The sequence below is a fragment of the Anarhichas minor genome, unplaced genomic scaffold (assembly GCF_050575085.1).
Source record: "Anarhichas minor isolate MPS153535 unplaced genomic scaffold, ASM5057508v1 ptg000018l, whole genome shotgun sequence".
NCBI lineage: Eukaryota > Metazoa > Chordata > Actinopteri > Perciformes > Anarhichadidae > Anarhichas > Anarhichas minor.
Genome location: NW_027466464.1, coordinates 7,009,181 through 7,032,736, shown reverse-complemented (window position 1 = coordinate 7,032,736; position 23,556 = coordinate 7,009,181). Strand labels below are relative to the sequence as shown.

The following is a 23,556-nucleotide window of genomic DNA, read 5'->3' as shown; positions in this document are numbered from 1 at the left end:
ATGAATTGTTAAAAAGTTTTCATCGCATATTTTACACTATTTTCCCACAATGCATGTGTAAGATACACTGAACAGGTAATATGCATGTTGATACGAAGTGCTGCAACTTCCTTTCAAATGCGATCAGCAACATAAAATAGCAGCAGGGAAAACCAAAAAACAGTAACGGACGGTGCACCAAAACAGATGCAGCCATCATGCGTTTTCTATTAAAATGATTAAACATCAGCTCCAGCTACCGGATGACTACCAACATTAAAACCATTCTTTATTACCCCCAAAAGGTGGTAGAAAGGGCGACACACAGCTGCAGCATAAGATGCCTACATTGCGATACAGATTTCCCAGCGTCAGTTCAAGTGAAGTCTCAGGAAAAAACTGGTAATGCTCGACTCTGCATCAATGAGCATCAGCCCCGAACACCTAAACCTGCATGTGCTTCCTGTTATGAAACCCATTCTCTTTCCAGACTCCAGTTTTTAGCTTTCAAAAACTCCACAACAGCGTCCTCGAGTCCATCAATTCCTAAACCGTCTCTCTCTCTTCGGAGGTGCCATCTTAAACCATCCCAGACCCATTTTAAATTCCCAGATGGCCTCTTAAACTTTAAAACACTCTCTGGAACCCTTTTTCACAAAACTTCACAGCTCTGCTGTACCTCCATAAAAGCTCTTATACTCTTCAGCAGTCCCCTTCTATTTAAATTTCAATCATTGTAGTTTGCAGGAAGTACTTTTAAACACAAAAGTATGGCGCAGCTTTTAAGGACCATGATTTGCACTATTAATGGATTCATATAGCCTTCTGTATGTAAAACCTGTACTGATTTCTCCCTTTTTTACACAGAAGCAGGAGTTTAATCGGCACATTATTGACTTTATTTCACAATTTTTCAGTGTGAATGTGATGACAAACTAAAGAGTGTTTATGCATTACAAGCAGAGGCCAGCAGTGCTGCAGTGGAATAGCCTGATTGCACACCGATTTAATAATAGCAATTCCATTTGTTTCAATTACTGTTAAAGAGCCGCGACAAAGTGCAAGTAAAGTACTAATAGCCCACAACAAGTTAGTAAAAGTATGAAAGTATTATCAGTAAAATGTACTGGAAGTATGAAAAGAACCTACTTGATCCTTTTAGATACCAATTAGATAAAGTAGATAAAGTAAGAGTGAGAGACAGAAGACAAACTGTCGTCCGTAAAAGATGTCTAAAAAGTAAATAAAAGTGTGGTGAGACTTAAAGGTGAAGGCCGTAAAACCACAACAACGAGCTAAAAGACTCTGAAACGTACAGGGACTGGTTCCTCCCTGCAAGCGAAACCCTTTCACATTCCTCATTTGGACCATGCTAACTTATTGATTAGTGCAGTCGAAATGAAATCTCTGTCACCCCGAAATACTTCCATATACTTTGTGTTTAAGCATTGAAAAGCACAGCTCAAATATCCTAAAATGTTGATTATTGGGAGCATTTGAAATGCATTTGTGTGGTAGTAATTGTGTTGAGGCAGTTTAGAAAATACAAGGCTGGAAGAGCACTGAAAAATGGAAGAGAAAGAGAGAAGTCGGCTATGAAGACATTTTGGGTCATTTTTCTGAACTAGCAGGCAGTGCGATGTACAGATAGGCTTCCTGGGATGATGAAGACCATGAGAACAGAGAGGTAAGAAAGTGCAGAGAAAACACATATCAACAGACAAACCCCCTGCCTCCACATCGGCAGGAGTTCTTCTCTCTGCTCGGTTCATTTTGAACACACATCCTGTCTGACTGGAGACAGATTAAAAAAAAACTTTTAAACCCGTTTTCTCTCTCTGCCTTGGATCAGAGACCTCTCATTCTTCTTTCACACTTATCACACACATGCTGCAGCCGACGGCACATCCATGAGTGTGTGGCCTGTGACAGGCTCACTGGGGGGCGGTTGAGAAAAAGAGCCACATCATCAAAGCCCGGGAATGACTCTGATCCATAAAAAAAGCCGCCGATGATCATGGGGGGGCTCCAGCAGTCGTGCGTCCAGGAAGGCAAAAAGGTGATTCAGCATCTCTTCATTAGCACTCCTTGCTCATTGGCCCTGTGGCGAGGACTCAGAAGTCTGTGAGATGGGAGATAACTGTGGCGTATAATTGGGTACTTGCTAGTTCAAAGATAATGGGGATTTTATTTTACCAAGGCCTGCTTTCATTTGGCCCTCTAGTGTCGTATAGCATGCTCAGATGATAGCTAAAGCTTTAACAGGGAAAAGCTGGTTTGGAGAATCAAAAAAAGGCCCCGAGTTCGAGGACGGCTTTGCATTTTGTCTCACGGCTCAACAAAAATATTGTCCACAGCCGAGACACACAGCTGTGTGTGTGAGAGAAAGAGAGACAGAGTGAATGTGTTTTTCGGGATGCTGGGATCTGTCCTGGACCACACACACACACACACACACACACACACACACACACACACACACACACACACACACACACACACACACACACACACACACACACACACACACACACACACACACACACACACACACACACACACACACACACACACACACACACACACACAGCTATACTTCCCACTTCCACAAGGGGTCTCTGTGGTGCTACAAAGCAGGAGGGTCGGTGTGCAGGAGGAGCACATGAAGCAACAACAACAAAAAACAAAACAAAACACAGCATTTTGACAGGTGTAGGCAACAGTAAAAGGAAACACGGATCCTTTTGTGTGCCACCTTTGATGTCAAGAGGCTTCACCCATGGATCCGAACAGCATGTTGTGTTGTAGCATTGACAGCTCTGCTGCTGTGCTGACAACAGCAACGGCGTCATTCTCCAAGACTTATTCCAAGGGCCTCTTCATGCATATGGCTGCATGTTGCTCCCTTAACGACGGCATGTTCATTTGTGCCGGCTTTACTGTGAGCAGCCAAGGCTGCACGGGAAGAGGTTGTGCGCTCAGTTCGGGAAAAGCACCAACAGCCGTGCAGGGATTTGAGTGCACAGCTTCTAGCATTCAAAACCCCAACCTCTGGTCTTGGTCAGGGGGGTAAAGTGAGTCTTAATGCGATTGTCTCCATCCATCCATTTTCCACCGCTTATCCGGGGTCGGGTCGCGGTGGCAGCAGGGCAAGCAGGCCGACCCAGACCTCCCTCTCACCGGCAACATGTTCCAGCTCATTCTGGGTGATCCCGAGGCGTTCCCAGGCCAGCTGGGAGATGTAATCTCTCCAGCGTGTTCTGGGTCTTCCCCGGGGTCTCTTCTCAGTTGGACGTGCCTGGAAAACCTCCAGTGGGAGGCATCCAGCAGGCATCCTAATTAGATGCCCGAACCACCTCAGCTGACTCCTTTCGACGCGAAGGAGTAGCGGCTCGACTCCAAGCTCCCTCCTGATGACCGAGCTCCTTACCCTATCTCTAAGGCTGAGCCCGGCCACCCTACGGAGGAAACTCATTTCGGCCGCTTGTAGCCGCGACCTTGTCCTTTCGGTCACGACCCAGAGTTCGTGACCAGATATCCTGTCCATGAAAATCACGAACAGGACCGGTGACAAAGGGCAGCCCTGGCGGAGGCCAACACCCACCGGGAACGTGTCTGACTTATTGCCGAGAATGCGGACACAGCTCCTACTGCAGTCGTACAGAGACCGGATCGCCCGTTGTAACGGGTCCGGCACCCCATACTCCCGCAGCACCCCCCACAAGATCCCCCGAGGGACCCGGTCGAAAGCCTTCTCCAAGTCCACAAAGCACATGTAGACTGGTTGGGCAAACTCCCAGAGCCCCTCCAGTAGTCTTGCGAGGGTAAAGAGCTGGTCCACTGTTCCACGGCCGGGACGGAATCCGCACTGCTCCTCTTGAAACTGAGGTTCGACAAGCGGTCGGAGCCTCCTTTCCAGCACCCTGGCATAAGCCTTCCCCGGGAGGCTGAGTAGTGTGATACCCCGGTAATTCGAGCACACTCTCCGGTCCCCCTTTTTGAAGATGGGAACCACCACCCCGGTCTGCCATTCCATGGGCACTGATCCCGACCCCCATGCGACATTGAAGAGGCGTGTCAGCCAGGACAGCCCAACTATGTCCAGCGCCTTCAGCATCTCAGGGCGGATCTCATCCACCCCCGGCGCCTTGCCACCAAGGAGCTTTTTAACTACCTCAGCGACCTCTGCCAGGGATATGGGTGAGCCTCCCCCTAGGTCCTCAGGCGCTGCCTCCTCTGCAGAGGACATGTTGGTCGGGTTTAGGAGTTCCTCAAAGTGCTCTTTCCACCGCCCGACGATGTCCTCCGTCCGGGTTAGCAGTTCCCCCCCCCTGCTGAGAACAGCCTGGGGTAAGCCCTGCTTTCCCTTCCTGAGCCGTCGGATGGTTTGCCAGAACCTCCTTGAGGCCAACCGAAAGTCCTTCTCCATGGCCTCCCCGAACTCCTCCCATGCCCGAGTTTTAGCATTCGCGACCACCGCAGCTGCAGCCCTTCTGGCCTGCCGATACCTGTCAGCTGCTTCAGGAGACCCCTGGGCCAACCAGGCCTTGAAGGTCTCCTTCTTCAGCTTGACGGCTTCCCTCACCTCCGGTGTCCACCACCGGGTTCTCGGGTTGCCGCCACGACAGGCACCGATGACCTTCCGGCCACAGCTCCTAGCGGCCGCGTCCACAATAGAGGCTTTGAACATGGTCCACTCGGATTCCGTGTCCCCAACCTCCCTCGGGATGTGTGAGAAGTTCTTCCGGAGGTGGGAGTTAAAGACCTCCCGGACAGGGTCCTCCGCCAGACGTTCCCAGTTTACCCTCACTACACGTTTGGGTTTACCGGGTCTTTCCAACCGGTTCCCCTGCCATCTGATCCAACTCACCACCAGGTGGTGATCAGTTGACAGCTCTGCTCCTCTCTTCACCCGAGTGTCCAAAACATACGGCCGCAAATCAAATGATACGATTACAAAGTCGATCATTGATCTCCGGCCTAAGGTGTTCTGGTACCAGGTACACTTATGAGCCACCTTATGTTCGAACATAGTGTTCGTTATGGCCAAACCGTGGCAAGCACAGAAGTCCAACAACGAAACACCATTCGGGTTCAGATCGGGCAAGCCGTTCCTCCCAATCACCCCCCGCCAGGTTTCTCCGTCATTGCCCACGTGAGCGTTGAAGTCCCCCAGGAGAACTATGGAGTCGGTAGGCGGCGCCCTTTCCAGGACCCCTCCCACCGACTCCAAGAAGGCCGGATACTCCGAACTGCTGTTTGGTGCATAAGCACAAACCACAGTCAGAGCTTTGCTCCCCGCAACCCGTAGGCGCATGGAGGCGACCCTCTCGCTCTCCGGGGAGAACTCCAACACAGCGGCGCTCAGCCGGGGGCTCGTGAGTATCCCCACTCCCGCCCGGCGCCTCTCACCCTGGGCAACTCCGGAAAAGGACAAAGTCCAACCCCTCTCCAGGAGCTTGGTTCCAGAGCCAACGCTGTGTGTGGAGGTGAGTCCAACTATTTCTAGCTGGTATCGCTCCACCTCCTGCACCAGCTCCGGCTCTTTGCCCGCTAGCGAGGTGACGTTCCACGTCCCTAGAGCTAGTCTATGTCGCCGGCGATCGGCATGCCCGGGCCTCCCGCCCGACCTACCGCCCGGTCTGCATAGCACCCGACCCCAATGCGTGTCCCTGCAGGTGGTGGGTCCACAGGGTGGCTGCTCCATGATGTTTATTCGGGCTGAGCCCGACCGGGCCCCATGGGCAAAGGCCCGGCCACCAGACGCTCGCCTACGAGCTCCCCTCCTGGGTCTGGCTCCGGGAGGGTGCCCCGGTTTCCCTGGTCCGGGCGAGGTGACTGTAGTCCGTGGGCTGCTCATCATTAGGGTCGTTTTGAACCGCTCTTAGTCTGGGCTCTCCCCTGAAACCTGTTTGCCTTGGGAGACCCTACCAGGGGCTAATGCCCCGGACAACATAGCTCCCAGGATCACTGAGCCACTCAAACTCCTCCACCACGATAAGGTGGCGATTCGCGGAGGAGATTGTCTCCTCTTTCTTATCTCCCTTCGCCTCTTGAGCATCTCTCTCAGTCGCTGTGGCTACAGGACGGAGACGTCAGCAAAGATTCCCGTGGCTAAGCAGACAGGCTGGATGCAATAAAACCATGAAACGCCACAGAGGAGCGGTAAAATCGGGTAAGAGACACAGCGGGGAAGAGAGAGAGTCGGCATGGTGTGCATTTCTCCATCTGTGTGTATGCCATACATGTGACACGTCTATATGTGTCGCATGCATGCCATGAGAGAAAGGAGGCATATGTGCATGTGTGTCAGTGTGGATGTGAGTGAGACAGAGGAATCACACACATGGGGGAGCAGATCATTCTTTGTGGAGCATTGAAAGACTTCCAACAGAGATGACACAGATTACAGATCAGTACATCCACATGCAGAGTGTGCACCAACCATGTCGAGTTAATCTACCAGCGTTTCCCATTCAGATCCAAACAATCCAGCTCTTGAGTAGGGAAGCCTTTTCTTTTTTTCCTTTTTGCGTTTAACAACCTTGAATAAATTAAGCCCTGTAGCTAGCAAGAATAAGACTTCAGAGAGGGAAGATACCAAGCTTTTTCGGAGGTGTTTGTTTTTGTAAAGGGCATTTGCAATCTCAACAGCAATGGGGACACAAATAGCTTCCTGTTGAGTGTTTTTGGTGAGATGGGAGGCAGTCTACGAGCTGGCAATTTAAAGACATATAATGCACAAGAACAGCAGACTTTCCCAATTACCGGTGTTCTGCAAGCGAGCTTGAGTTCTCTCTGCAACATTTACACCATATTAATATAAATGGAGCCCATGGCTAACTGGAAGATGTAAAACAAAGACATGCAAATCTTAAAGTTAATTATTGTGGTTGACACAAATGATCTCACCACAATAACCATTTAGTGGCTGTTGTGGACCTTTCAATCTCATAAAATGGATGAGTATGCTAAGGCCTTCACAGTCACTAGACCTCAACCCAACTGTACAACAATAGAAGACTTTGGAGAGACGAGCTCTCCACCATCATCACCATCAAAAAAACAAATGAGGGAAGAGCATCATTCTTCTTTTGGAAGAATGATGCTCTTCCCTCCACTAGAATGTCAGATACGTGGGGAATCTAAACCAAGTGATGCTCTGCTGGAGGCCTCAACAACTTATTAAGGCACTCTATTTGGGGTTTTCATTTAATTTGTCACCTTCTGTCCTCTACTAATCTACTCCTGAATTTTTAAAAGGTAAAATGTAAAAGGTATTTTTTTTATTATTCAATCCAAAAAGGCCTTCGCCCTTTTGCTTTGGACAAGATAAACAGCATGTGCTTTTAAAGCACAACCGAAACCTCTTCACAAAATGTCAGAATGTCATTTCTGTGACTTCTGGCATTGGTGGAAAACTCCTCTTTTCTCCCTTCAACCAGCCAAAAATGATATTCACTCTACTCTCTAATTAGTCCTTCCTTTAATGCAACAATCTGGGCTCTACATAAAAGGACTTGAAGTTTGCCCTGTAGCTTGTGATCAGCAGGACAGCGAGCAACCGATCTGGACTGAGAAGAAGCCCAGGAATTAAATCAGGGGATAATATGATTGTCGATGGTAAAAGGGGATTTCCCAGATTCTTCGGGGGGCATTTGGGCAGCGTGACGCGATTCCTGAAACCATTTTTACAATCTCTGACTGACAGTGATTATTAGCTGTATCTTCTGCCCCTGCACAACATCCAGGCAGTGAGGGGTAACACAAGTGATGGAGCCCTGTAATTGCGGTGGCTGGGTACACACTCGCATCGGCATTGCCAGATGTGGCGGTTTAATTGTCTCTCTATTCAGCATTCACTTTGTTTTGTTTATCACAGACCGAACCTCTACAGTCACGGATTTTAAGGCAGCCATCGACTTTGCTGTGTTCAATATTAATTTAGCTCACGTATGGTCAATCCCTTGTTATTCATACTTGGCATTGCACCTCATTACCGCTAAGTAGGCATACTGCTGCCGCTGTTCCCCTTAATTATTGCAGGTAAAGCAGATATCAAGAGACACAATACGATGTGCAAAACGGTTTCCTGAATTTTATAGGCATGTTAACATGTGGCAATCATAATAGTAAATGCTCAATGATGTGTTGTGAAATTAAAATGTTCTCTACTCCTTGTTATTTTTGCCGAGGACAAGCCGGGTCTAGAAATTGAATAAGGTGGTATTGTTGAATATTACAGGGCGGTGGGGAACAAACAGGCTGGGGGTTGGATGAATAACAAGTCCACTTTGAGCCTTGTGGAACAGAGCATGACATTTGCAAAGATCAACAACCGCTCTTTGCATTGATGTTCTCATTATAACAATGCTCTTTAGCACAAAAGCAGGGCCTAATATTGCCGCCCAATCCAGAGTTCTTACCAATCATTACCAATGTAAAACCGTGTGTTGCTTATAATCTTGCATGGAAAAGTCACAGTTGAATTATCCTAATGAAAAGCTCATTAGACATTAATGAAACACTTAAAGAGTACTTCACATGACATTAGACAAATGCCACGTTGAATGGAGGAAACAAGTTTATACCACAATTAGAAAAGTCATCAGATGATGATGGCAATTGCCAAGTCAACTTTGAAGCAGATGCTAGTTTTGCTAATGGTTTTGTGAGGCATTTTGAAATCTTTATATGCTCTGCCTATTGTGGCTTTATTGCTTGTTGCTGCTGCTCTGCATCAGTTATTTCTACTATTTCCTAAACATAATCATTTATCAGTCGGGTCGTCCATCTTATTGATCCAAATACACATAAAATTGGGCCTACCACTTACAGCAGGCAGAGTTAAGTACAGTAGAATCTTTGTTGAAATACCAGTATTCTGAAGTGCTGATGCTGGCTTTTTCCCTGATACCAACATAATCTGAACGCTAACTGGGCTGTAGTGCAGGAAGAGGAGGGACTCCTGGTGGGGTTCGCACCGAACGACAAAGCCGTATAGAGAATCTATAAATGGCAAAATGTAGTTTAGCTACCAATGGAAGCCAGAGAGGTGGGAGAAATGGGAAATGCTGTAGGGAGGGAAACTAGATTGACACATAATGAGAGATAGAAAGAGATTCCATCCATCCATTTTCCTCCGCTTATCCGGGGTCGGGTCGCGGTGGCAACAGGCCAAGCAGGCTGACCCAGACTTCCCTCTCACCGGCAACATGTTCCAGCTCATTCTGGGGGATCCCGAGGCGTTCCCAGGCCAGCTGGGAGATGTAATCCCTCCAGCGTGTTCTGGGTCTTCTCCAGGGTCTCTTCCCAGTTGGACGTGCCTGGAAAACCTCCAGTGGGAGGCGTCCAGGAGGCATCCTAATTAGATGCCCGAACCACCTCAGCTGACTCCTTTCGACGCGAAGGAGTAGCGGCTCGACTCCAAGCTCCCTCCTGATGACCGAGCTCCTTACCCTATCTCTAAGGCTGAGCCCGGCCACCCTACGGAGGAAGCTCATTTCGGCCACTTGTAGCCGCGACCCTGTCCTTTCGGTCACGACCCAGAGTTCGTGACCATAGGTGAGGGTAGGAACGTAGACCGAGTGGTAAATTGAGAGCTTTGCCTTCCGGCTCAGCTCCCTCTTCACCAAGACGGTCCGGTGCAGCGCCTGCTTTACTGCTGCAGCCGCACCGATCCGTCTGTCGATCTCCCGCTCCATCTTACCCTCACTCGTGAACAAGACCCCGAGATACTTGAACTCCTTCGCTTGAGGTAGGCACTCCGTCCCCACCTGGAGGGAGCAATCCACCGGTTTCCGGCAGAGCACCATGGCCTCAGATTTGGAGGTGCTAACTCTCATCCCCGCCGCTTCACACTCGGCTGCAAACCGCCCCAGTGAATGCTGGAGGTCACGATCCGAGGAGGCTAACAGGACCACATCATCTGCAAACAGCAGAGAGGCGATCCCGAGACCCCTGAACCTGACGTTCTCCACCCCCCGGCTGCGCCTAGATATCCTGTCCATGAAAGTCATGAACAGGACCGGAGACAAAGGGCAGCTCTGGCGGAGGCCAACACCCACCGGGAACGTGTCTGACTTATTGCCGAGAATGCGGACACAGCTCCTACTGCAGTCGTACAGAGACCGGATCGCCCGTTGTAATGGGTCCGGCACCCCATACTCCCGCAGAACCCCCCATACCCCCCACAAGAACCCCCGAGGGACCCGGTCGAAAGCCTTCTCCAAGTCCACAAAGCACATGTAGACTGGTTGGGCAAACTCCCAGAACCCCTCCAGTAGTCTTGCGAGGGTAAAGAGCTGGTCCACTGTTCCACGGCCGGGACGGAATCCGCATTGCTCCTCTTGAATCTGAGGTTTGACAAACGGTCGGAGCCTCCTTTCCAGCACCCTGGCATAAGCCTTCCCCGGGAGGCTGAGTAGTGTGATACCCCGGTAATTCGAGCACACTCTCCGGTCCCCCTTTTTGAAAATGGGAACCACCACCCCGGTCTGCCAGTCCATGGGCACTGATCCCGACCCCCATGCGACATTGAAGAGGCGTGTCAGCCAGGACAGCCCAACTATGTCCAGCGCTTTCAGCATCTCAGGGCGGATCTCATCCACCCCCGGCGCCTTGCCACCGAGGAGCTTAATAGGCACTAAATAGCAGGTCCCTTGAGACCATGCTGGATGACCTTTGAAGCATGCCCACACCCCCAACAGTCCCATTTCTTAGCTGAAGCTCCCTGTGGTTAGATGCTCCGCATGGGGCCACTACAGCAACACTTTCAATGAAGTCTTTTCTTAACTCTTGTCCAGGGGTTCTGAAGTATTCTCTTCCTCCACATGGCACAACCTTAATGTACTTCATGTACATGACTGCAAACTAAATCTTTAAAGTTTTACGTTTAAATCTCCGTCCAGCTTTGGCCATGTTCACTTTAATGTTAATACCAAAATGTAATGATTCATAGAAGTTGCAGAATCTACGGAATGCTATTTCTGGGGTTGTGCCTTTATTAGTGAGTCCACAGTGGAAAGATGAGAGGGAAAGAGATGGAACAAAGATCCCGAGATGTGGACAAAAAGATGCTGTGGTTCATGGTCAGTGTCTGCTCAATCATCTTTGCATGTCATGCAGGTCATATAGACCACAAACCATCGGCCTATTATTGGTCAGGGTTTCAACATGAAGTCTCTGTGTCTCCACTACTATGGTAAGGCTTTCCGCAAGAGTTTGCAATCTGGCGGCTGGGATTTGCTCCAATTCAACCGTAAAAAGCTTTAGTGAGGTCGGGCACGATGGCTCATAGTCAGCATCCCGAAACGATTCCCAGCAATACACATTGGAAAACATGGCTTTGAGCAGGAAAGGGCCTTCCCCAAACTGTTAAGAACACTATTGTCTGATATATTATTGTTGAGTGGCACAAGACTCAACACTTCACCAGACCAAATGTACACATAAGTATGTGAGCCGGATTATTCATCCATACCACATATCAGTCTGTCCATCGTCCCTAGGCTGTATGGTCACATGTTCAGGGTTCGTCACATGTTCAGGGTTCTCCAAAGCATTGATTGGAGGCACCTTATTGCAGCAGAGTGGCCCTTGTCTCCTAAGCCATCAGTGAAAAGAATCTAGTCCATAAATGGTCCAGTGGAGCAAACTCACCAGCCAAGATCAAGACAGCTCACTGTGCTCAGTGAGCGAGAGAGAGAGAGAGAGTCAGAGAAAGAGTGGTGAGTGGCGAGCAAGGGAGCACTGCTGTATCCATACCCTCTCCTGGGGAGTCCATGTAATGAAAACAGGACACAGCAGAGTGGTTGGGACCGTAGGTGCTTTTCCCAGCGTTTCAGGAGGCACGGTGTTTGATATCTGCAGCGCACGTGAGACGAATGAAAAGGGAAGTCTGGGGGGCAACTTAACTGAGGCGGCGACGTGAAGGGAATGAGTGGAAGAGGAAGAGCAGGAGGAAAAGCTGTTGTAACTTATCACCTTAAATCTAGCTGTAGAACGAGGGGAGGGAGGGAGGAGGTGTTAGTGGGTTGGGAAATTATTGCGTCACATTTCTCCAGAGGGATGGTGGGAAAAGTAAAGAACCAGGTTTACATGGTGTGACTGAGGCACTCCATGTACCGAGATGTTCTCTCAAAAACACATGCCGATCTGAGACGTAGATGATTACCACATTTTTCTTGAAATCATGTTGTCTGTTCCAGACAGGTGGGAAAGAGTCTTGTTTACCTTCAAGCCAAGTTAAGGTATAGAGCTGCAAATGATTATTGAAAATATTGATTGAAGCTGCACTAATAACTTTCATCATTTGGGAGAATAAGATGTGCAATGTGAAATGTGCAGTGGACAGACAACATAAGCAACCAGCTGGTGAACAAAGTCAGACATAGGAAGAAAAAGACCAAAATCTTTTTCTTAGGAGTTGGCAGAGACCAAAAAAAATGCAAAAACTATTATTGGATATACATTTTTCAGGTGGCACATGATGTGTGCATGCTAATGTTTCTCCATGTGTGCTGGATGTGTAAATAAACTATGTTCATCGTGGCAAGTTTAAGAACTAACTAACGATATTTTATATAATTGATTCATTGTTTATTCTATAAAACAGTGAAAATACCAACCACAAGTTTGATGTCCGGCAGGCTATTTTTGGCATGTTTGCTTTAGAAACGACAAATAATCTATGAGATGTGTTGATTACTGTTCTGTCGACTGGCTAATCACTTCTGGACTTAATACTATTTGAACTGTAAAGTGTCATTTACAGGTACAGCTGCTAATGATAGTTGGCAGACAAAATTGTCAAACACCAATAACAGTATAATCAGCTGTCACATGGTACTACTCCATTTATCTGTTTCTCTTTTCATTGTTCATTCTTCTTCGTTTTCCATCTCCACACATCCCATCCCTCCCCTCCCCTCTCCTTTGTCTTCTGCCTCACGCCTTCCTACTCTCTCATGCCTTGCAGCTTGGGAGTGCTTTGTGCATAAACAGGTATCTATAACAAGTGCCAAATCCGGACAGGGACAAACAATAGGACTGTGTGACAGAGGGGGCCGGGAGGAATAAGAGAGACTCTGCAGGAAGAACGCTGAGGGAAAGGTTAGAGCAGCCATCATCTACACAGCATCCTGCTGCTTTCTCCCTCTCTGTCATGTTCACAGAAAAACACTGAGATCTCGGCCTTTGTGTGTGTGTGTGTGTGTGTGTGTGTGTGTGTGTGTGTGTGTGTGTGTGTGTGTGTGTGTGAGAGAGAGAACGAGCGTTCTGGTGCATAGCCATGATAATTGGTGTGATTTGTATCACCTATGCTTCTGTCCGTCCAATTTGCATGAACATATTGAGGTAAATAAATTCATGTTCATATGTTCCAAGAGCGCATTGGGGGTCGTTTGGGTACAACTGTCATGCTCAAACCCTCCATGTACCCATCTGGATAAATTAGCACAAGATTGACACAGCAATCATCTGGGGACGACAAAATGTCACCGCGATAGGAAATATCTGCGATGAAAAAGGCGAGGAGAATTCCCCTCGGGGGCGCCGACATGACTGGTTGAATGGTGCATTTGCAAAATAAAAGTTTTCAGTGTTGTAAGGTTAGGAAGGTCATCAGGCCGCTGCCGTTGAATAGTTCATCTTGTGAACGGCGAACTAGAGCAAATAACCTTTGGGGCATTCTCTCCAATGACCTGATATATAGATAAATCACATTTAACGCCAGTCATACAGAATAAACCCTCGGAGTCCCTAGCTCACTCTCTGATTATATTCAGACATACTTCTCAGCATGCACTGTGGATAATCAAATTGATTTGCTCGTTCCCACCCACGACTCCTTGCTGCAGTATATTTTCCTTACTGAGCACTCCGGTGGTCTGACCATACTCCTGCAAGGTTTGTGCAGCAAGGAGTGGATGTAGATGTCAGAGACAGGATGTGAACTACACACAGATAGTGAAATGAAGCATTTGACCAATTTCAGAAATGACCCTAATTTCTTGCATTCTTGTTTCATCAGACAATATGTGCAGAAATGGTTTGATTGTCACTGAAGGAAGTAGTGCTGCACTGAGCCCGACGTGACTCCATCTAATTTAAAGTTCTTTATCAGGGCAAGCATCTCGGTAATCCAAGGCTGCTTCCTCTCTGATCCTCCATGCCAAACTGAGTACACACAAGACACAAGAACCTGTGGTGTCCCGATGTCTGTGAGTTCACCACTACCCAGCCGTCGCTTTATTATCCCCACTCTTTTCTTCTAAAGGTGACATTTTTCTAAGTGTTCAATCCCTCTTACCCACAGCGCAGCAGTTTGGGACCTATTTAGCTTTATAGTTACGCTTTACAGTAGGTGTGCGCTGAATTTAGAATTCAGATAAGAAATGGCACGTCTTGGAACTGCCGGCCACTTAAACTCCCTTGCCATCCATTTAATTAAAAACAATACAATAAATTACAAGCAATTCTATCAAGAGGTGGGAGGGAGGGAGAAGAGGAAGTAACTGGAGGCAAGGTAAATTATGACCTTAGGCCGGAAAACATTTTAAAGAGGGGGATATCATGGTGTGTGCATAAATTTAAGAGTGCAAATGCTGATGTGTCAATCATGCACCGTTCCCTGAATGCAACAGTGGGGGGGGGATGGAGAATCAGTATGTTTCATGCAGTAAATACCACAAAAATGCAAATTTTTAACCAACAACACAACAACGTGATCCACAATCATCACCAAAAACCCTTTATCCCCATTTGCAGCTACCACATTTCAACACTGAAACAGACTGACAAACATCTGTTATAATCTGTAAACCAGCAGGCACATTGGGAGCTTTTGGGCTTATTTGCTTCATCCACTGTTAGACTAGTAGCTTCTCTACTGTAGAGACTTAGGCGGCGCTCCCAAATCCACCATGTGATCGGTGCTCAGTGATAATCCACAGAATATCACAAATACTGTATCAGCAGGATTTCTAATCAAATCTGAACTAATATAACAAAATCAGACGCTCTGTTGAAACCCATATAATCAGTTCACATGAGGCTTTGAGGACAAAATGAAAAGTGTGAAAATCTCTGTCTGCAAGTTTTGTATGTGTGACTAAAGGAGTAAGGACTACACCTTTACACACCCTGGGGCTACGGAAGTTTTTAAAGTTTTCCGCACCCCTCGTCATTGACAGATAAAAGGAGTGCCCTCCTAATCAGTAACCAGAATATGAAACTCATCAATATAAGCCAGTTCTAGGGCTGTATGAAACATGTTCACTGCCGTGGCTTCAGCCTCAGTAGTGTAGCCGTTGTTTGCACTGTTTGCTGCTAGTCGCCGGCTCAGCTATCGCAATGTTGAGAGCCGTTTGGAGACAATGCCTCAATCCTAGATTTATTCTGAATTCTGTATAGAGCTCCTTTAAATAAAGGACGTTGCCAAAATGAAATACTGAGTTAAAGTTTCCTGATATCCAGAAGTAAACGAACCTAGTAATCCAGCCAAGCATTTCATTGGTCTGTTATTTGTCAATCTTGACTTGCATCCTTGTGCAACTTGTGTGCGTGTGTGTAGCACAGGGGGGGTGACGTTCACAAGCAGCATACCGATGAGTTCCCAGCATGCCCCGGATTAAATTACACTCCCTATTCTCTTTCTTTCCCTTGGCTTGCCTTTCAGTCAATCTTGCCTGTTGCTCCTCCTAGAGCTTGCTTGTCTCTCTGCAGGTAAACAACTCGGCTCCTCTGCAGAGTGATGCTTCTGATTGGCTGCTGCCCCAGCATTTGAATTCCTGATGACCTAAGAGCCTGAATCAGATGCTCTATCCTGTGTGTTCCTCACCCTATTCAATACAGTATATGCTTTATGGTGTCTTGCCCCGTTCGTGGCCAATAATTCTAAATGAGAACTATATTCATCTAAATAATATTATATCCAGCAGTCAATGGAGTACAGTACAGTAACTGCCAATTCTGACAGGATGAAAGACTGGCAGTACATGCTCCTGTTATTTGTTCATCATACCATTTCTGGGCACCACTCTGGCATTTATTTTCATTTTGTTCATCTCTGTGCTGGAAACTTTAAATATGAAATAATTAAAACATGATGAAATAAATTGCCATATGAATAAATACATACGCTATTTAATATGACCATACATTCGAGATACATTTAGAACTCAGCTACTTATTCAAAAAAGTTATATTAATGTTATATTATGTTGCTTTTTTAAAATTGAATTCTAGTATGATTTCAAAAAGTACTTTTTCCTCATGTTTTTTTTGTCTTTTTTTAATAAAATACTGTATCATTTTGCAGTGCTGAAGAATAAGAATGCTGCAGAATAGTCATGTCCCTTTAGATCTGTTACTTATTCAGTCTCTCGTTCAACCTCTCAAACCAGAGTTTTCTGCCAAACATTCAATGTTGTGTATTGTGTGTTTTATAAATTACAATGGTTTTCCCAATCCCTGAATCTACTTATCATACAAGCTATTTACTTAAACGCGCGTCACATAGCAGCGGACTGGATGAGGGTCAAAAATGAGGATGTCATGTTTCCAACACTGCTAATTGGAGCTGGAGCCAATAAATACCTGAGACTACTGCAGAGTCATTTGTCCTGGGAATGAATGCCAATTGCAATCTTTCCCACTAAAGACAAAAGACAGATGTTGGCTTTTTAGGTTTTCAAGTGAGAAAGGGTCCCAAAGATGTTATTGTCAATCATCATTTCACGGGAAGACTGAAAACAAAAGACGCATCAAAGCATCCCCCCGGCAACATGCTATATATGCACCTAAGCACATGTTCTCTATCTCCCTCTCACACTCACAGTCTCTGTCCAGGCCCACAGGCTCTCTGCTGTTTAGTATGGAAAGGACTAAGAGGTGGCCGATGCTGAATATGAAGAGATGAGCGCTGACAGCATAATTGTTGGAATGCTGTTAAGCATTCCAACTATTGTTCTTCAAATCTTTATACTTCTTCTTATTGTTGGAATGCTGTTAAGCATTCCAACTATTGTTCTTCAAATCTTTATACTTCTTCTTATTTTTATATTTCTTCCGTACGCTTTTTGAAACTCTTCTGCTCCTTCATATTTTAAGCTACAGAAACCGTTCAACTATCAAAATGTTCAGCTCTTTCAGCAGAGGGGTGCTATGACTTTTCATATTTCTAACCTTTAAACTTTATGAATTATTAAGCTTTTTGCAAATTTTTTTTTGAATGGGTTCCTATGGAGAAAATGTTCAAATCCTCTTCAACTTTCAAATCCTTCTACTTCCTCATACTTTCAGCTACAGACACCATTTAAACTTTAAAATGTTGAGAAAACCCTGATCTATTGCCGCATTATTCAGCTTTTTGATATCTTTTATACTTTTTGAACTGCAGCAGTTTAACTTTTATGATTTTTTCAGTGCTTTTCTGCTTTCATAATGGGTGTGTATTGCGCAGCTTAGAGTGCGTGATGTCACCGCTAGAGTGAAGAGCAGCTTGAGATTCTTGTGAAAAAAACATTTGTCTTTTGCCACTGTGTCCACAATCTTCACTCTTCATGCATAATTTCTGGATGTAGAAGTAGCTAATCTTGTCCTTGTCGTAGACAAATGACTGTGGAATCCCACAGATTTACACATTTGACACAGAAGCCTGTAATTGAGAGGAAAACCAACTTTCTGCTCCATAGAGACCAATGTTAAATTTAGCTTCAAAAACATCTTCCACAGAACACGGTACCCCATTTCTAAATCGCCAGTTCAGCCACATTTTTTACACTACAGACACAATTTTTACAGGATCTGTTCTTCAACTCATCCTTCCTCTCATTTATTAATATCGGAGCAATAGGAGCTACGGTTATGGGAGTTTTGAGGATTTGTTTGAGAGGTGTTTCCCTGTTTAATCTCCATGAAAAGGCTGCAAGGACACAGGTGTTTCTGATGAAGCTCATTAGTGATGTTGATAAACACACAGACTCACAGACACACACACACACTCCTCTCTCTCTCTGTGTCTCTCTCTCTCTCTCTCTCTCTGTCTCTCTCTCATACAGTCATTCAGGTTCTTAGAGATCTTTAGAGGATCCCCCCCCCCCACACACACCCCATTTTAAAATAAAAGCCGTTTGTGTTAATCTAACAATATGAGTCCATCTCCTCTCCCCTTCTCCCCCCCCCCCACACCCCATTTCAAAATAAAAGCCCCACAGAGTGAAATATAACTGAAATGCTTGTGATGAAGCCTGTCATTTAATAACCTCTGTTTATGTGTCAAACATTATGATTATGTCTCCTCTCCCCCACCCAGCCCCACCCTTTCAAAATAAAAGCCTCATGGATTAACTGTATTTAAACATTAAGCTGAAAATTAGGCTTTTTTGTTGAAGTAATGAATGCTCTTACTAATACTGCGACAACTACTACTATTGCTGCTAATATTTCTAGTATTACTACTACTACTACTGCTGCTACTACTACTACTACTTCTACTACAACTTTTGCTGTTGCTACGATTACTACTGCTATTACTGCTACCATCAATATTATTACTACCACTACTGCTATTACTACCACTACTACTATTACTTATACTACAACTGCTATTCATGCTACTACCAGTACTAATACTACTACAGCTATTAGTACGACTGCTACTAGTACTACTACTACTGCTATTACTGCTACTTCAAATACTGCCATTACTATTACTACTACTACTACTTATACTACTACTGTTATATTAAATACTACGACCACTACTACAGCTATTACTACTACTACCGATACTACTACTTCTTCTAAATACTAACACTTCTACTACTAATGATACTTCTACTACAACTACAACTTCTAGTACTACTAATACTACAAATATCACTACTGCTGACATTTTTTAAGCCACAGAAACCGTTCGAATATCAAAATGTTCAGCTCTTTCAGCAGAGGGGTGCTTTGACTTTTCATATTTGTAATCTTTTAACTTTTTGAAATATTAAGCTATTTGCAATTTTCTTTTGAATGGGATCTCTATGGAGAAAATCTTCAAATCCTGTTAAACTTCTTCAACTTTCAAAGCCTTCTTCTCATACTTTCAGCTACATATGACTTCATATTTGTAATCTTTCAACTTTTAGAATTATTAAGCTTTTTGCAATTTTTTTTAAAATTGGATATCTATTTTCAGCAATGTTTTTGAGATTCATTTCAGCTTTTAGCATTCCAACGCATTTTCAGCAGGAAATGCATTTTCTAGTTGTTGGAATGCTGTTAAGCATTCCAACAATTGTTCTTCAAATCTTTATTCAACTTCACTCAACTATTTCTTCCGTACGTTTTTTGAAACTCTTCTTCTTATTCATTTTTTAAGCTACAGAAACCATTCAACTATCAATGTTCAGCTCTTTCAGCTCATGGGTGCTATATCTCTTCATATTTATAATCTTTAAACTTTTTAAATTATTAAGCTTTTTGCAATTTTTATTTTCAATGGGATGTCTATGGAGACATTTTTCAAATCCTCTTAAACTTCTTCAACTTTCAAATCCTTCTACTTCCTCATACGTTCAGCTACAGACACCATTTAAACTTTAAAATGTTTAGAAAACCCTGATCTATTGCCACATGATTCAGCTTTTTGATATCTTTTACACTTTTTGAACTGCAGCAATTTAACTTTTATGATTTTTTCAGTCCTTTTCTGACTTTATAATGGGTGTGTATTGCGCAGCTTAGAGTGCGTGATGTCACCGCTAGAGTGAAGAGCAGCTTGAGATTCTTGTGAAAAAAAGATTTGTGTTTTGCCACTGTGTCCACAATCTTCACTGTTCATGAATAATTTTCGGATGTAAAAGTAGCTAATCTTGTCCTTGTCGGAATCCCACAGACTTACACATTTGGCTCAAGGAGCCGCAGAGCGACATGAACTCCAACCAACTGCTCCATTAGATTCCCTGTTTTATCTCCATTAAAATGCTGGAGGCACACAGCTGTTCATGATTGTGCTCATTAGTGAAGCTGATAAACACACAGACTCACAAACAGGTGCGTCCTCACCATGGCAACCACGCACGCAGGCTCTGTCTGTCTGTCTCTCTACACACACACAAGACTTGGAGGCATTGTACTCCTGTCTGTCTGTCTGTCTGTCTCTGTGTGTGTGTCTGTCTCACTCACTCACTCACTCAGTCCATACAACTGTGTCTGCCTGTCTCACTCACTCAGTCCATATAACTGTCTGGCTCAAAGAGCCGCAGAGCGACATGAACTCCAACCAACTACTCCATTAGACTCCATGTTAAATCTGACCACTCATTTCTCAAAGAAAGCAGACGGTACCAGTTTTGTATATTGTGCTGGAGCTCACATTTATAACACCACAAACATAAAAACCACATTACCGCGTTTGGCAGAGTCTTATCTCTCTCACGGTATCCATATTTTATTGATTATTCTCATGGTTTTGGTATAAAGGGCATATGTTTGACAGGTAGTTGTTGAAAATCACTGTTCACTCTAATCTCTCTTAATTAGCCTCTAACACACAGGTGCTCCAATCACCAACATGCACCCAACCACACAGGTGTTTATATGAGCTCATTAGTGATGTTGATAAACACAGAGAGGCACTGAGACACACACGCACACACATGATTTAGAGATATACGTGATGCAGCTCAGCCAATCAAATATGGGTATTCTGATAAGTTTCCTGATTCGAGTGACATTTACACACACAAGAGGGAGAGAGGAGGAAAGACATGGCAGAGCAGGACAATAGTCATGTAAGCTGTAAATGATAAAACATAGGACAATCTCCAAATGAGAAAGATTGCCAGAGAGCTCTCTCTCTCTCTCCAAAATAAAAGCCCCACAAAATGAATCCTAATTGAAATGCTTGTGATGAAGCCTGTCATTTAATAACCTGTTTATGTTTATCTAAGATTATGATTCTGTCTCCTCTCCCCTTCTCCCCCCCCCCCCCCCCCACACCCCATTTCAAAATAAAAGCCCCACAGAGTGAAATCTAACTGGAATGCTTGTGATGAAGCCTGTCATTTAATAACCTCTGTTTGTTTCATACATTCTGTCTCCTCTCCTCTACTTCTTCTACTGCCATTATTATTATTACTACTACTACTGTTATATTAAATACTACGACCAATACTACAGCTATTACTACGACTACTGATACTACTACTTCTACTACTTCTTCTTCTAATTACTAATACTTCTACTACTAATAATACTACTACTACAAATATCACTACTGCTACTACTAGTACTTATTCTAATGCTACTAATACTTCTACTACTAATAATACTTCTACAACTACAACTTCTACTACTACAAATATCACTACTGATGAAATTTTTTAAGCCACAGAAACCGTTCGAATATCAAAATGTTCAGCTCTTTCAGGAGAGGGGTGATATGACTTTTCATATTTGTAAGCTTTAAACGTTTTGAATTATTAAACTTTTTGCAATTTTCTTTTGAAAGGGATCTCTACGGAGAAAATCTTCAAATCAGTGTAGTGCAGTTTGGCACTGCAAATGCAGTGCAGTTTAAATGCTTTCGGGCTTCAACATTTTTCAGATGGCTGGTCTCCCATTTATTAATTTTCAGCAATTTTTTTACAATTAATTTCAACTTTCAGCATTCCAATGCATTTTCAGCAGGAAATGCATTTTCTAGTTTTTATATTTCTTCCGTACGCTTTTTGAAACTCTTCTGCTCCTTCATATTTTAAGCTACAGAAACCGTTCAACTATCAAAATGTTCAGCTCTTTCAGCAGAGGGGTGCTATGACTTTTCATATTTCTAACCTTTAAACTTTATGAATTATTAAGCTTTTTGCAATTTTTTTTTTGAATGGGTTTCTATGGAGAAAATGTTCAAATCCTCTTCAACTTTCAAATCCTTCTACTTCCTCATACTTTCAGCTACAGACACCATTTAAACTTTAAAATGTTGAGAAAACCCTGATCTATTGCCGCATTATTCAGCTTTTTGATATATTTTATACTTTTTGAACTGCAGCAGTTTAACTTTTATGATTTTTTCAGCCCTTTTCTGCTTTTATAATGGGTGTGTATTGCGCAGCTTAGAGTGCGTGATGTCACCGCTAGAGTGAAGAGCAGCTTGAGATTCTTGTGAAAAAAACATTTGTCTTTTGCCACTGTGTCCACAATCTTCACTCTTCATGCATCATTTCTGGATGTAGAAGTAGCTAATCTTGTCCTTGTCATAGACAAATGACTGTGGAATCCCATAGATTTACACATTTGACACAGAAGCCTGTAATTGAGAGGAAAACCAACTTTCTGCTCCATAGAGACCAATGTTAAATTTTGCTTCAAAAACATCTTCCACAGAACACGGTACCCCATTTCTAAATCGCCAGTTCAGCCACATTTGTTACACTACAGACACAATTTTTACAGGATCTGTTCTTCAACTCATCCTTCCTCTCATTTATTAATATCGGAGCAATAGGAGCTACGGTTATGGGAGTTTTGAGGATTTGTTTGAGAGGTGTTTCCCTGTTTAATCTCCATGAAAAGGCTGCAAGGACACAGGTGTTTCTGATTAAGCTCATTAGTGATGTTGATAAACACACAGACTCACAGACACACATGCGCTCCTCTCTCTCTCTCTCTCTCTCTCTGTATGTCTCTCTCTCTCTGTGTATCTCTCATACAGTCATTCAGGTCTTACAGCTTTTTACAGGACTCCCCTCCCCCCACTCCATTTTAAAATAAAAGCCCCACAGAATGAATTCTAACTGAAATGCTTATGATGAAGCCTGACATTTAATAACCTTCTTGTGTTTATCTAACATTATAAGTCCACCCCCCCCCCCCCCCACACCCCATTTCAAAATAAAAGCCCCACAGAGTGAATTCTAACTGGAATGCTTGTGATGAAGCCTGTCATTTAATAACCTCTGTATGTGTGTTTCATACTTTCTGATTCTGTCTCCTCCTCTCTCCCCCACCCAGCCCCACCCTTTCAAAATAAAAGCCCTTTGGATTAACTGTATTTAAACGTTACGCTCAAAATTAGGCTTTTTTGTTGAAATAATGAATGCTCTTACTAATACTGCGACAATTACTACTACTGCTGCTACTAGTACTTATTCTAATGCCAGTAATACTTCTACTACTAATAATACTTCTGCTACAACTACAACGTCTAGTTCTACTACAAATATCACTACTGTTGACATTTTTTAAGCCACAGAAACCGTTCGAATATCAAAATATTCAGCTCTTTCAGGAGAGGGGTGATATGAATTTTCATATTTGTAATCATTAAATTCTTTGAAATATTAAGCTATTTGCAATTTTCTTTTGAATGGGATCTCTATGGAGAAAATCTTCAAATCCTGTTAAACTTCTTCAACTTTCAAAGCCTTCTTCTCATACTTTCAGCTACATATGACTTCATATTTGTAATCTTTCAACTTTTTGAATTATTAAGCTTTTTGCAATTTTTTTAAAATTGGATAGCTATTTTCAGCAATGTTTTTGAGATTCATTTCAGCTTTCAGCATTCCAACGCATTTT

At 44.2% G+C, this 23,556-nt stretch overlaps 1 protein-coding gene across 2 annotated transcripts in view; it reads right to left on the bottom strand.

Annotated features, from left to right (window-relative positions):
- The window catches only part of LOC142952987 (interleukin-1 receptor accessory protein-like 1), a 192,569-nt gene that overhangs the window by 22,676 nt on the left and 146,337 nt on the right, over positions 1–23,556 (bottom strand). The gene's annotated exons all lie outside the window — the stretch shown is intronic.